The sequence below is a fragment of the Artemia franciscana genome, unplaced genomic scaffold (genome assembly GCF_032884065.1).
Source record: "Artemia franciscana unplaced genomic scaffold, ASM3288406v1 Scaffold_961, whole genome shotgun sequence".
NCBI classification, from domain to species: Eukaryota; Metazoa; Arthropoda; class Branchiopoda; order Anostraca; family Artemiidae; genus Artemia; species Artemia franciscana.
The window spans coordinates 53,014-63,888 of record NW_027069061.1 but is presented as its reverse complement, the minus strand read 5'-3'; positions in this window follow the sequence as shown (position 1 = coordinate 63,888).

Genomic DNA, 10,875 nt, shown 5'->3' with positions numbered 1-10,875 from the left:
ACGTCCAGACATTAAATAAAAAAGACAAGTTTTTTCAGCTGAAAGTAAGGAGCGACATTAAAACTTAAAATGAACAGAAATTACTTCGTATATCAACGGGGCTGTTTCCTGATCAACGCCCCGCTCTTTACGCTAAAGTTTTTTAACTGTTTTAAAAAGCAGAGTTAAAAGAAAGAGTCAAACTTTAGCGTAAAGAGCGTGGCGTTGATGAGAAAGCAGCCCCTTTCATATACGAAGTAATTTCTGTTTGTTTTAAGTTTTAATGTTGCTCCTTACTTTCAGCTAAAAAAAATTGTTTTTTATTTAATTCATTATAATTTGAAAATCATCTTGTTTTATTATTGACAAGTCCCCTGTTATAAAATGTTGGGTAATTGGGATTTACAAATGGGCCAAGTTGCTTCCAATTTATATTACTATCCAATCTTTTAAATATTAAGTTATAATTAAAAATCATTTTCTCAATAGTTTTTGAAAATTTGTGAGTTAAAACTGGACTATCATTACTATTCAAATTACTAGGAAGGACCTGTTTATATACATATATATATATATATATATATATATATATATATATATATATATATATATATATATATATATATATATATATATATATATATATATTACACACACACACACACACATATATATATATATATATATATATATATATATATATATATATATATATATACATATATATATATATATATATATATATATATATATACATATATATATATATATATATACATATTATATATATATATATATATATATATATATATATATATATATATATATATATATATATATATATATATATATATATATATATATATATATATATATGTATATACATATATATATATATATATATATATATATATATATATATATATATATATATATATATATATATATATATATATATATATATATATATATATATATATATATATATATATATATATATATATATATATATATATATATCAATCAATCAATCAATCAATTTATTTATAACCCATCTACAAAAAGAGGGCGGAACGCCCTTAAGATGGAGTAATAAGAGAAAAAAAAGGTACAAACAAATACAAATCAACACAATCAAACAATTAAATAAGTAATGCTGACCATGGGTGAGACACAATCGACATAGAAGAACGAATATCATGAAGCCTTTTATCAATAATAGATGTAGGAGAAACTAGGCGGAATTTGTTCACTAAGTAACTATTTCTAGTCCAAGGAGGGTAACTGAGAAGGAATTTAGAATAACGAAAATATACCCTACGAACAGATAGTTTCTGAGGTTCACTAAAAAACTGCCAAACCAGACAAAGAGAAAGGAGATGAGGTAAAACTAGGCTATTATAAATTTTCGCAAGATTTAATTTATCAATATGTTTAATATTAGATGCAATTGAAGCATAAGCAATTCTCAGTTTTTTCTTCAAAAGTTCAAGGGATAAATTCACAGTTTCTTTCATATTTTTTCCAATAGGCATTCCAAGGTAAACTAATTTTTGAAAAAGGGGGACATAAACATTAGCTAAAGATAAAAAAATAGGGCCATTTGTCTCTTTAAAATTGAAAGCTACAACAGCAGTTTTATCAACATTCAAAGAAAGCCCAATATTTTTATATTCATTATAAAGCTGATTAAACGCGTTTTCACATCCACTAAAAGTACGGCTTTGATTCAAAACGTCATCTGCAAAAGTTATTAAAGACAAGTTAAAACTACGGTGAATACAACTAAAATTAACAGAATTTTGAGAATTTAAAAGAGTTATTAAATAAAGAAGGTGAGGTAAGGCCACCTTGACGGACTCCTTTCAAAATATCAAAAAGGGAAGATCCCCCCTTTAACTTCGCCTTAAGGTTATGGTACATATACAGAAGGCACTTCACTGTACAAAAATTTACCCCTCTTTTATACGCTTCAAATAAAACTTGGGAAAAATGCAAGAGTCGAAAGCACGAGCAACATCTAAAGCACAAAGGATAAAATGGGATCTACTTCTTTCTGCATCAGCAAGAACATTCATTAAAGCAAAAAGGGCATGCTCCCGGCTAATACCTTTTTGGTAACCAAACTGGTGGGGTGGGACTTAACATTTAGAAACAATTTCATCCAAAATAACTGACTCAAACAATTTAAAAATAGTACAAGAAACTGTTATAGGTCGGAACGAATCACACGAAGTAAAATCTTTTTTGCCTTTTTTCGTGATAGGGGTTATTTGACCAACTGTAAATTGATAAGGAACAACTCCGTTTTCAATAGACATTTGAAAAGGTAGAGATAAATGATTAAAAAGAAGAGCACTTGCATAATCAAAATGTCTGGCAGTAATTCCATCAACTCCCGCGGAATATCTTTTCTTTAGTTTTTGACAATAAAACGATACATCACTTGGCTTAGTTATAAATGTCGAAGGTTCGTGTTTCTTCAGACAAGCACTTAATTCTTTTTCAAATTTTGACTCAAGAGCAGGATCGGGAGAAGAAAACTCATGCTTATAATAATTTATCCACTCAGGCTCAGGAATATTATTTGCACTAATGTGTTCACAAGGGCGTTCAAATTTTTTCCAGAGCTTCGAAGGGTTCTCTGCAATTTTATGAGCGTTTTTCTCAATAAGATCAACCTTAAGTTTTCTTAACACTTTAGCAAAAAATGTTTAGAAAGTAGCCGCAGACCATTTATAGTCCCAGACTTAGACCAGCCGCAATCCCTCCAAATATTCAGCCAAATTTTAGAAGACTCGCACGCAGAAATAAGGGAAGGGTATATATATATATATATATATATATATATATATATATATATATATATATATATATATATATATATACATATATATTAGGCTGTAATGCAGCTGGAGTATTTTCAAAAGAAATAACTCGATTGTACAGATTAGCCAGTCTCGTTTCGATTAATTTTGACTTTGTTCAATTTCAAAAATTTAATTTGCTCGAAACAGGAATGATTGATTTATGTGATGAAGATCAATTATCCATTTAAGTAATTGAAATTGATTCAAAATTACCCTCTGTCATACATTTTCATTTGTTCTTGGTGATTACGAAAAACTAACAAAATTGAATATTCTTATCGAAAAAAACACGTCTCATTTATAGAATTAAGTACCATTGTGCAGTCCTCTAGGCCATTGAGACATGACAAATACCATTAACCAAAAAAAACTGAAACTTCGCCTATAAGCCTGAGCTAATTTATTAACGTCCGTGAATAAGTAATTATGAACAAAAAGCTAAATGTATAAAAAATTTCTCTACATTCAGAGAAAAAATTTTTTTGACCATTTTCATGTTTAAGTTCACTTTATTAAATATCAGCCTTGGTAAACAGCATTAGTCAAAAGAAAAATACTCCACTGATTTGTTTTCAAACTCTTTTCATTAACCTTTAAATTATTTCCTTTCTTAAAGATTGAGATAGGTTGATTTTTTTATAGAATATCTTCACAACAGGACGGCTTAATCAGGCTTCTCAAAATAAAGTTTCCACCAGCTCACAGTCTAAATAAATCAAGGATCTTCATCTTAAAATTGGTATTATCGATCTTCCATTTTCATGATAAATTTTCACTTCACGCTCACATTTATCGTATTTATCAAACCGAAGATTGTAAAACCATTTAGGTCTCATCTGCCTGTTGAATGAACAGTTTAACATTGAACAAGTATGGATACTCCACTCCAAGCAGAGTAAATAAGTCTTAATCCCAAGATGTAATATCATTTAGTACTTGCCAAATAAAGAAATATATATATTTTTTGTAAGATGGAAATTAAAATCTTTACTATTTCTCATCTTCTAATTGTCATTTTATTCTAAATCACACGGATTGGACTAACTGACGAGGGGAAAGTTCCAAGCAATATCGAGGAACAAAAAGAAATATATGGGTGAATAAGGGAAAAATATAGCAACCGTAAAATATTTTGAAGAAAATATGCTTTAATTTACGCATCATATCTAGGGTACGCGAAAGTATTTTAGAAATCGACTTCACACATTCCTTAAATGATAGGGTTTCATCATCATTAATTCCGAGTTACTTGGTGAAGCGTGCACGTTTAATAATTCCCCACTCTGATATCAATTCAGTGATCCAAGGATAAAATTCGCAGATCTAGAAAAAATAGTAAAATTTGACTTATATTTAAGTAATCTATATTTAAGTCAAGGTAATTGATTTTTAGCCATATGTATATCTTGGTCATTACTGCATTTAATGCTAACATAAGAGTTATTCCGTAGGGGTAACACACATCTGAGTTGTGTCATCCGCAAAATAGGGCGCAGTGACAGTATCAAGAGTATCTGGGTAGGGCAAACTAGCAAATTTACTAGCAAATTTAGACATAACATTAATAAAAATTTAATATAGAGTATGACCCAACACGGAACCTTTGGGAACCTCACAATAAACAAAATTTTTAATAGACAGAATTCCATTTAACGAACATAGTGCTGTCTATTCTGAAGATAATTACGAAGCAAACTTAACGTTGCACCACTTGGTCCGTAAAATTCACATTTTCTTAATAATATACGAAGGTCAACAGTGTCAAACCCCTTAACCAAATCCAAGAGCCCATAAGCTACCCTAAACTTCTTAACAAGCGCTTCATTAATTAAAAAGGAATAAACAAAATTGCCATTTCTGTTGTTCTACCTTTCCTGAAACCGAATTGATTTGGATTTAAAAGTTTATTTCGTTCCAGATGCTCATATATTTTATAATTAAGACATTTTTCTAGAACACGGGAAATATCAGGTAATAACGAAATTGATCGATAATTCTCCGAATCTTTCTTATTGCCACCTTAAAAACAGGGGTTATTCTTGCGCTTTTAAGACAATTAGGAAACTTACCCTATTTCAGGCAAGCATTAATAAGGGAGGCAAATATTTTTGAAATTATTGGAAGCACTGTTTTTAAAACAAGAAGTTTAATGTAGTCACTCCCAGCCAAAGTACTTTTCATCTCGAAAATTATCTTACGAATTTCATCTATACTTTCCTCATATGCATAATAATTTATATTTTTTTAAGTTTCAATGCTGCTTCTAAGATCCAGTAGAAAAAACTTTTTCATATTTAATTATTCAGTGTTTTTTTAAGAATAGTAGTAAATCCTGCTCCCTCTCATGGAATTTTTCTTCCCCCATGATTAATTCTCTATGAAAATATTATCCCACGTAACCGCCTTACCTCGTCCCTCCTCCCCCTCAGTCAGAAGAAATCCCCCGGGAAATGTCTGTACACTTTCCAATAACCATTTCAATATGTAACCAATGGTCAAAGTTTGAAGGTTTTGCTCAAGTTCTCAGTATGTTGAAATTTCAAGTAGTATTTACCAAATTTTTGTACAAAAGTCTAATCGAATAAAGAGAAATGGAATATATAATCAGTTTTCTGCTAATTTAGAAGAATCTAATCTGAATATGCACTTAATATGCATACTAGATATCCTGTATTTCAAAATAAAACCAGTCAAGAAAAATCCATCCGCCATAGTTTTTAGGAGAGACCAATATTTTTCCAAGTTTTATTTTGAACTTTAGAGTCAATTTTTATAAAAAAAAAGCATTCATATAAACTTTATTTTGGGGGTGTGGGTGAATCTTTCGATCACAAATCGGAACTTCTTTCACCCTTCTCAAGGATCAAAAATAAAAAGATTAATCACACCCTTCATCAGCCTGTTGCTACCCACCAAGAAACTAGGATTAGTATTATCAGACAGCTATTTTGTTTTACGCAGATAATTTTGAAGATCACACTGCCTTTCCATGACGATAAAAAAAGAGTTCAAATAGGGATGAAATCCTTTTAATAGACAATGATATTTTTCGCAAAAATACTAAATATTTTGGTCACTTATGCAGTGACCGTCATCAATATATCTACTGATGATGGCTACTGCATATTTAACCAAAATATCTAGTAGTTTTGTTAAATTAGTAGTTCTGTATACTAAAAGGATATTATCTCTATTCCAATCATTTTCATTTTGTTTTAACACATCGAAAAAGCCGATAATTAATGTCTGCAAAACTAAAGTAAATTTTGTGAATTAACAGTATTCGAAGCACATATTTTATAATGAAGAAGCTTGCCTTGGTGAATTTTGGGCATTTTATTGGTTCAAAAGTTTCATCAAGATTTTATTTAAACTATTTTTAATTTTTTGAGATATGATAAATTATGTATCTGGGGTAGATATGTTTCTAGCAGTAGTAGAGTAACAAAATTTCCAGTAAAAATCACTATGACTCTATTATTATTCAAAATCCGCAGCCAAGGTATTGAGTGGTTTTTCCATTTTATTTCATCTCCAGGAAATATTCCGGATGTTCCTTTCACTTAGCAACAATAAGGTTGGATATCATACTATTTAGCTGGATTAAAATCCCACGCAGCTTGAAATATCAAGTACTTTTTATAATTTTAGGTATTTCAATGTTAACGTCAAAACTTCCCAGAATTTTCATTCTTCATTTATATATTTCACGTCAAATTTACGTATTTGTTTTTCAAAAGAAAGGGTGGGCTTATTCACTACTTATGAAAATTTGTGTTTGCTGAGATTCTTCTAAATAAATTCATATTCGAACAGTACACCTTGGAAAAACAGCTAGTTATAGGTATTTCGGAATCACTTTGTGATTTATTGACTCTCTTTGGCAGGTACATGTGGTGAAAATTTCTCCCGGAAGAGATGCCAATCCTCGAATACGAATTAATTGATAGGTTATATTAATAAAATTAATAGATGCGGAATTTTATTTTTGAGAGGTTCTGGGCCCTGATATACCCTGATAATCATCCTGCATCTCAATACCCAAGTCATTCAACCGTGGACCTATTTTTAGATCTGTGTGGACCTATTCAACACAGCTCACTTGCCTATTTATCCTTATCTATTTAATGCCCTCTTTAACTCTAATTTCTGAATATCAACACGATCCACTTCAGCTTAACTTGACACAGAGTTAAGTCGGAATAGTTTGAACTAGAGTTGAGGTGAATATGTGTTGTAATGAATGCGATTTACCGAAATTTGGTTAAGTTGCCCTGGGATTATATTGAGTGGTATTGAATGGAACAGAGGATGAGTTAAAAGGGGAGCGAGGTGGGGGGAGGGGGGCTTTTTCTAAAATATCAGCGATTTTAACCAACAGCAAATTAAGCTTCCTTGACACAATATAATAGCCATTTGTTAATTCTTGGAAAGATTTTAGAAAAAGACAGGTTTGTGATAGAACAAATATGGCTGACATTAAGTTCAGGTTCCGCAGAGGTCTTGATTTTCAGAATGTTCACAAAACACTACTTTCAATCCATCTTCAGTATAAGTGCTCCAAGTAAGAATTTTTTGCAAGTGCACTGAATTCAATTTAAGTTGGTTTATTTCCAAAACTGAACTGGAAGAGGATATGCCAAATATTCGTTTTAGTCGTCAAAACACAAATACATGTACAATCTACAGTCAACTTTTACGAGTTAATTTGAAGTAAATCTAATCGTCCACTTGAACTCAGTGCACAATAAATGACTAGTCAAAATATAATATAAGTAATGAACTAAAGTTGTAGCAATTTTCGATTACTTGGAGTAACATCAAAAAAACTTGACAAACGAGGGAGCAAAGTCTTTCAAAAATCTGTTTCGAGACACGAGGTAGAGCTTCTACCACTACTCTTGTTGGTATTTCTTGATGTGGTTTGAAATAAGGGGGGAGTATGGGTCGATTGGATGTACTGCTCAACACCCTTGTATCAAAATCAAGCGATAGTTTGTTGACGGCTATTAAAGGAATATAAGTCAAACTGTTCATGAAGGGCACAGTACGGGACTTAGGACCCTTTTGAAATTACCAACAAATCCAGAAATTAAAATCTCTCAATCGCGTCTGACTGCTCCTGCATTAGGCTTTAATTTCAAACGGGGAAGCAGCATAAAAGGAGCAAGACCGTATAAAAGAGGTATAAACTTGAAAAAGGTGATCTGAAGGAGTTCTTTGTCAAGACAGAAGCTTCAGGGAGCTAATACACTCAATATATTTGGAACATTTGAATTAGTATTGTGCTGCCAAACCATTTTATTTCTCTTGAAGTCTGGGGTGAATCCGTTCATTCGCAACTCTGCTTGGTCAAGTTACCAAAATTCTACCTTTCAAATATGAGTTGGCCGTTTAATTTCGAACAAGTTACCAGTAGGAGAGGGGTTAAACAAGGGTCGGTGATTAATATTCTAATTTTCAATATTGGTTTTTGCTCGGCTTCACCTATTTTGCATCATTTTGTTACTATGAATGGCTTTAATATTAGTCATAGTTCATACACTGAAGACCGTCCAGTATTAGGTGAGACTCCATAGGCTTAAACATTGTGCCATCTAATTTTTTTCAAGTTTTTAATTTTTTGATATTAAAACATCTTATATTCCATATTCTCAAGGAAAAAATTACAAAGAAATATAGAATACTTGTCCGAGTCCGAGGTAAGTTTGACCGCTGTACACTAGGCCACCTTAATAAAACTTTCTTTGACCGATTTTTTTTTTTGGCCTCTGTGTGGTCTTTTTTCTCCAATCGAAATAAATGATCTATTAATTTAATATATTTTAAAAATGTAAAGTTTATTTTTATGATTACCTCCGTGGTATAGGAACAGCAGAATGTCACTAGTATTTTGTATTTTCAATATATTTTACAAATTGACAGGTGTTCATAACCGTTTCCTTGGTAGGAATAGTAAAGTTACCAAATAACCAGTGATATCGATTATTAGCTATGTTCATCCCTTGCCCTGTCCTTATAATTAAAACAGTGAATTATTTGTACTCTTATTCTTCTTATGGTTTTGTTTGTACTAGACGTTCTTAATTGATTTGTCTTTTTTCTAGTCTTGTATTTTCCAGTCTGTTGTTTAGTAAATCCTTTTCCCTATCTTTTTAATTTAATTCCTTTCTTTCAAATCTTTTTAAGAATTTTTATAATTTTTATTGTAGAGGGATCAATATCCTGCATTTTCAAGATTAACTTCTTTTTTGCTGGGATTCAAGAATATTTATTAAATAATTCGGAAAAAAGTGAGGGGAAAAACACCTCATATGTATGTATAATAATATATTTTTGTTTTAAGTTTAATATTGCTCCTTGCTTCTATTTAAGAAAATCTTGTTTTTTATCTAATTTCTGAAAGTTTCTAAAATAATACTATTAAAGTTGGCTCCCGTACTTTAAAAAATATCCCCTTCTTACGAGAAACTCATCAGAGGATAGTACATCGCACGTATAATATCCCCCTGGAAAATTTTCTCTGGACAAAGCTACCCTCACTGAAAATTCCCTCTCTACAATATTAGATGGACGATTCCACCTGAAAAGTTTCCATAGCCAACTTTCATTGAAAAAGGGTGTAGTTTATAATTTTTTTCAAATCAGGTCAGAAATCCCTCTCCTGCTACGGAAGTTATTCCTGAAAATTCTGACAAGTTGCTTCATTCTGAAAAAAAACATAGAGAATTTTTTCCTCAAATTATTCCCCATCAGAAAATTTATCCATAGAAAAATATCACTCTTAAGAAATAATCCTCAGAGCATTATTGACTTTACTTGTAATTTCTGCCGGAAAATGCAATTGAAATATATAAATGCGCAGAGTTGGATCAGTAAAGATAATGTTACGCAAAATTTATTAGGTTGTAAATTCAATTAAATTCTCCAAGATACAACTTCCCTTAGAGAAATAATCCCCCAAATTTTCACCACCGTGGAATATTTTTCAATCGGAAATCTTTTCCCAATGGAAAGTCTCCCCTCCCCAAGTTATGTTTGTATACTTTTCAATATAGAAAAAACACGTAAGCAATTGACAATATTCAAAACTTACAATGCTTTCATTAGGGGCTGTCGGGGCCATGCTAACACCAAAGACATAGTTATTAGACCATATGAGTACGTCGAATGATGTGACCGTCTTAAAATTTTGATTGGACGAATTTGGGAAAAATGGAGAGAAAAAGGTGGTGGACTATTGTATTTTTGGTGACTAAAAAAGGGTAAGAGAACTTATAATTTTCGTTCAAAATTGCTATTACCGATCTTCTAGGACCATTGGTTCAACACCGTGAACCTTGGAAAAAAGGAAAAATTAACACGAGTCACTGATCTTTCTTCTGGTAGATAATGGTTTGAGTTCCCTGAAAGGTATAATTTCTGATATAAATTTTGATAATTTGGGATTCATTAACATACATTTAATTCGCATTTCTAGATATCTGTCGTCTGAAACCCGTATTTTGAGAAGTTTAGTACTGTATGAAATGGTATGACCTGAATGAAATCTGTAAATTTAGTGTGTTTTGCTTGGTAGCATGGATTTTTCTAAGCTATGTTAGCCTTTTATAGGTGTGCTGTGTAAATCCTCATGGCAAGTGTTTATCCCTCCCGGCAATTACTCCCCTGGTAACTACCCAAGGACAATCCCCCTTCCGCCGAAAACCTCCCCGGAAAATACTTCCCCGGAAACACGGTCATTGAATAAAGCAATTAACAATTAGAAAAAATACTTAAATGGAACATTACATTTACTTTATAGTGGGATTTCTTATTTGTTTTTTCAATTTTTTTTAGTTATCAAAATTTCCCGATGCTTCGCTATTCTACAAATAGACTGAGGCAATGCACTATTTATGAAACTTGGAAGCATCGACTGATTTTTTCCAAATGTCTCTTACCTCGTCGAAGAAAACCCCTAGTACCGGCTCAGGTAATGCACCAAATAATCTTTTTTAACTCTACAAAGCGGGCAAGCATCTCT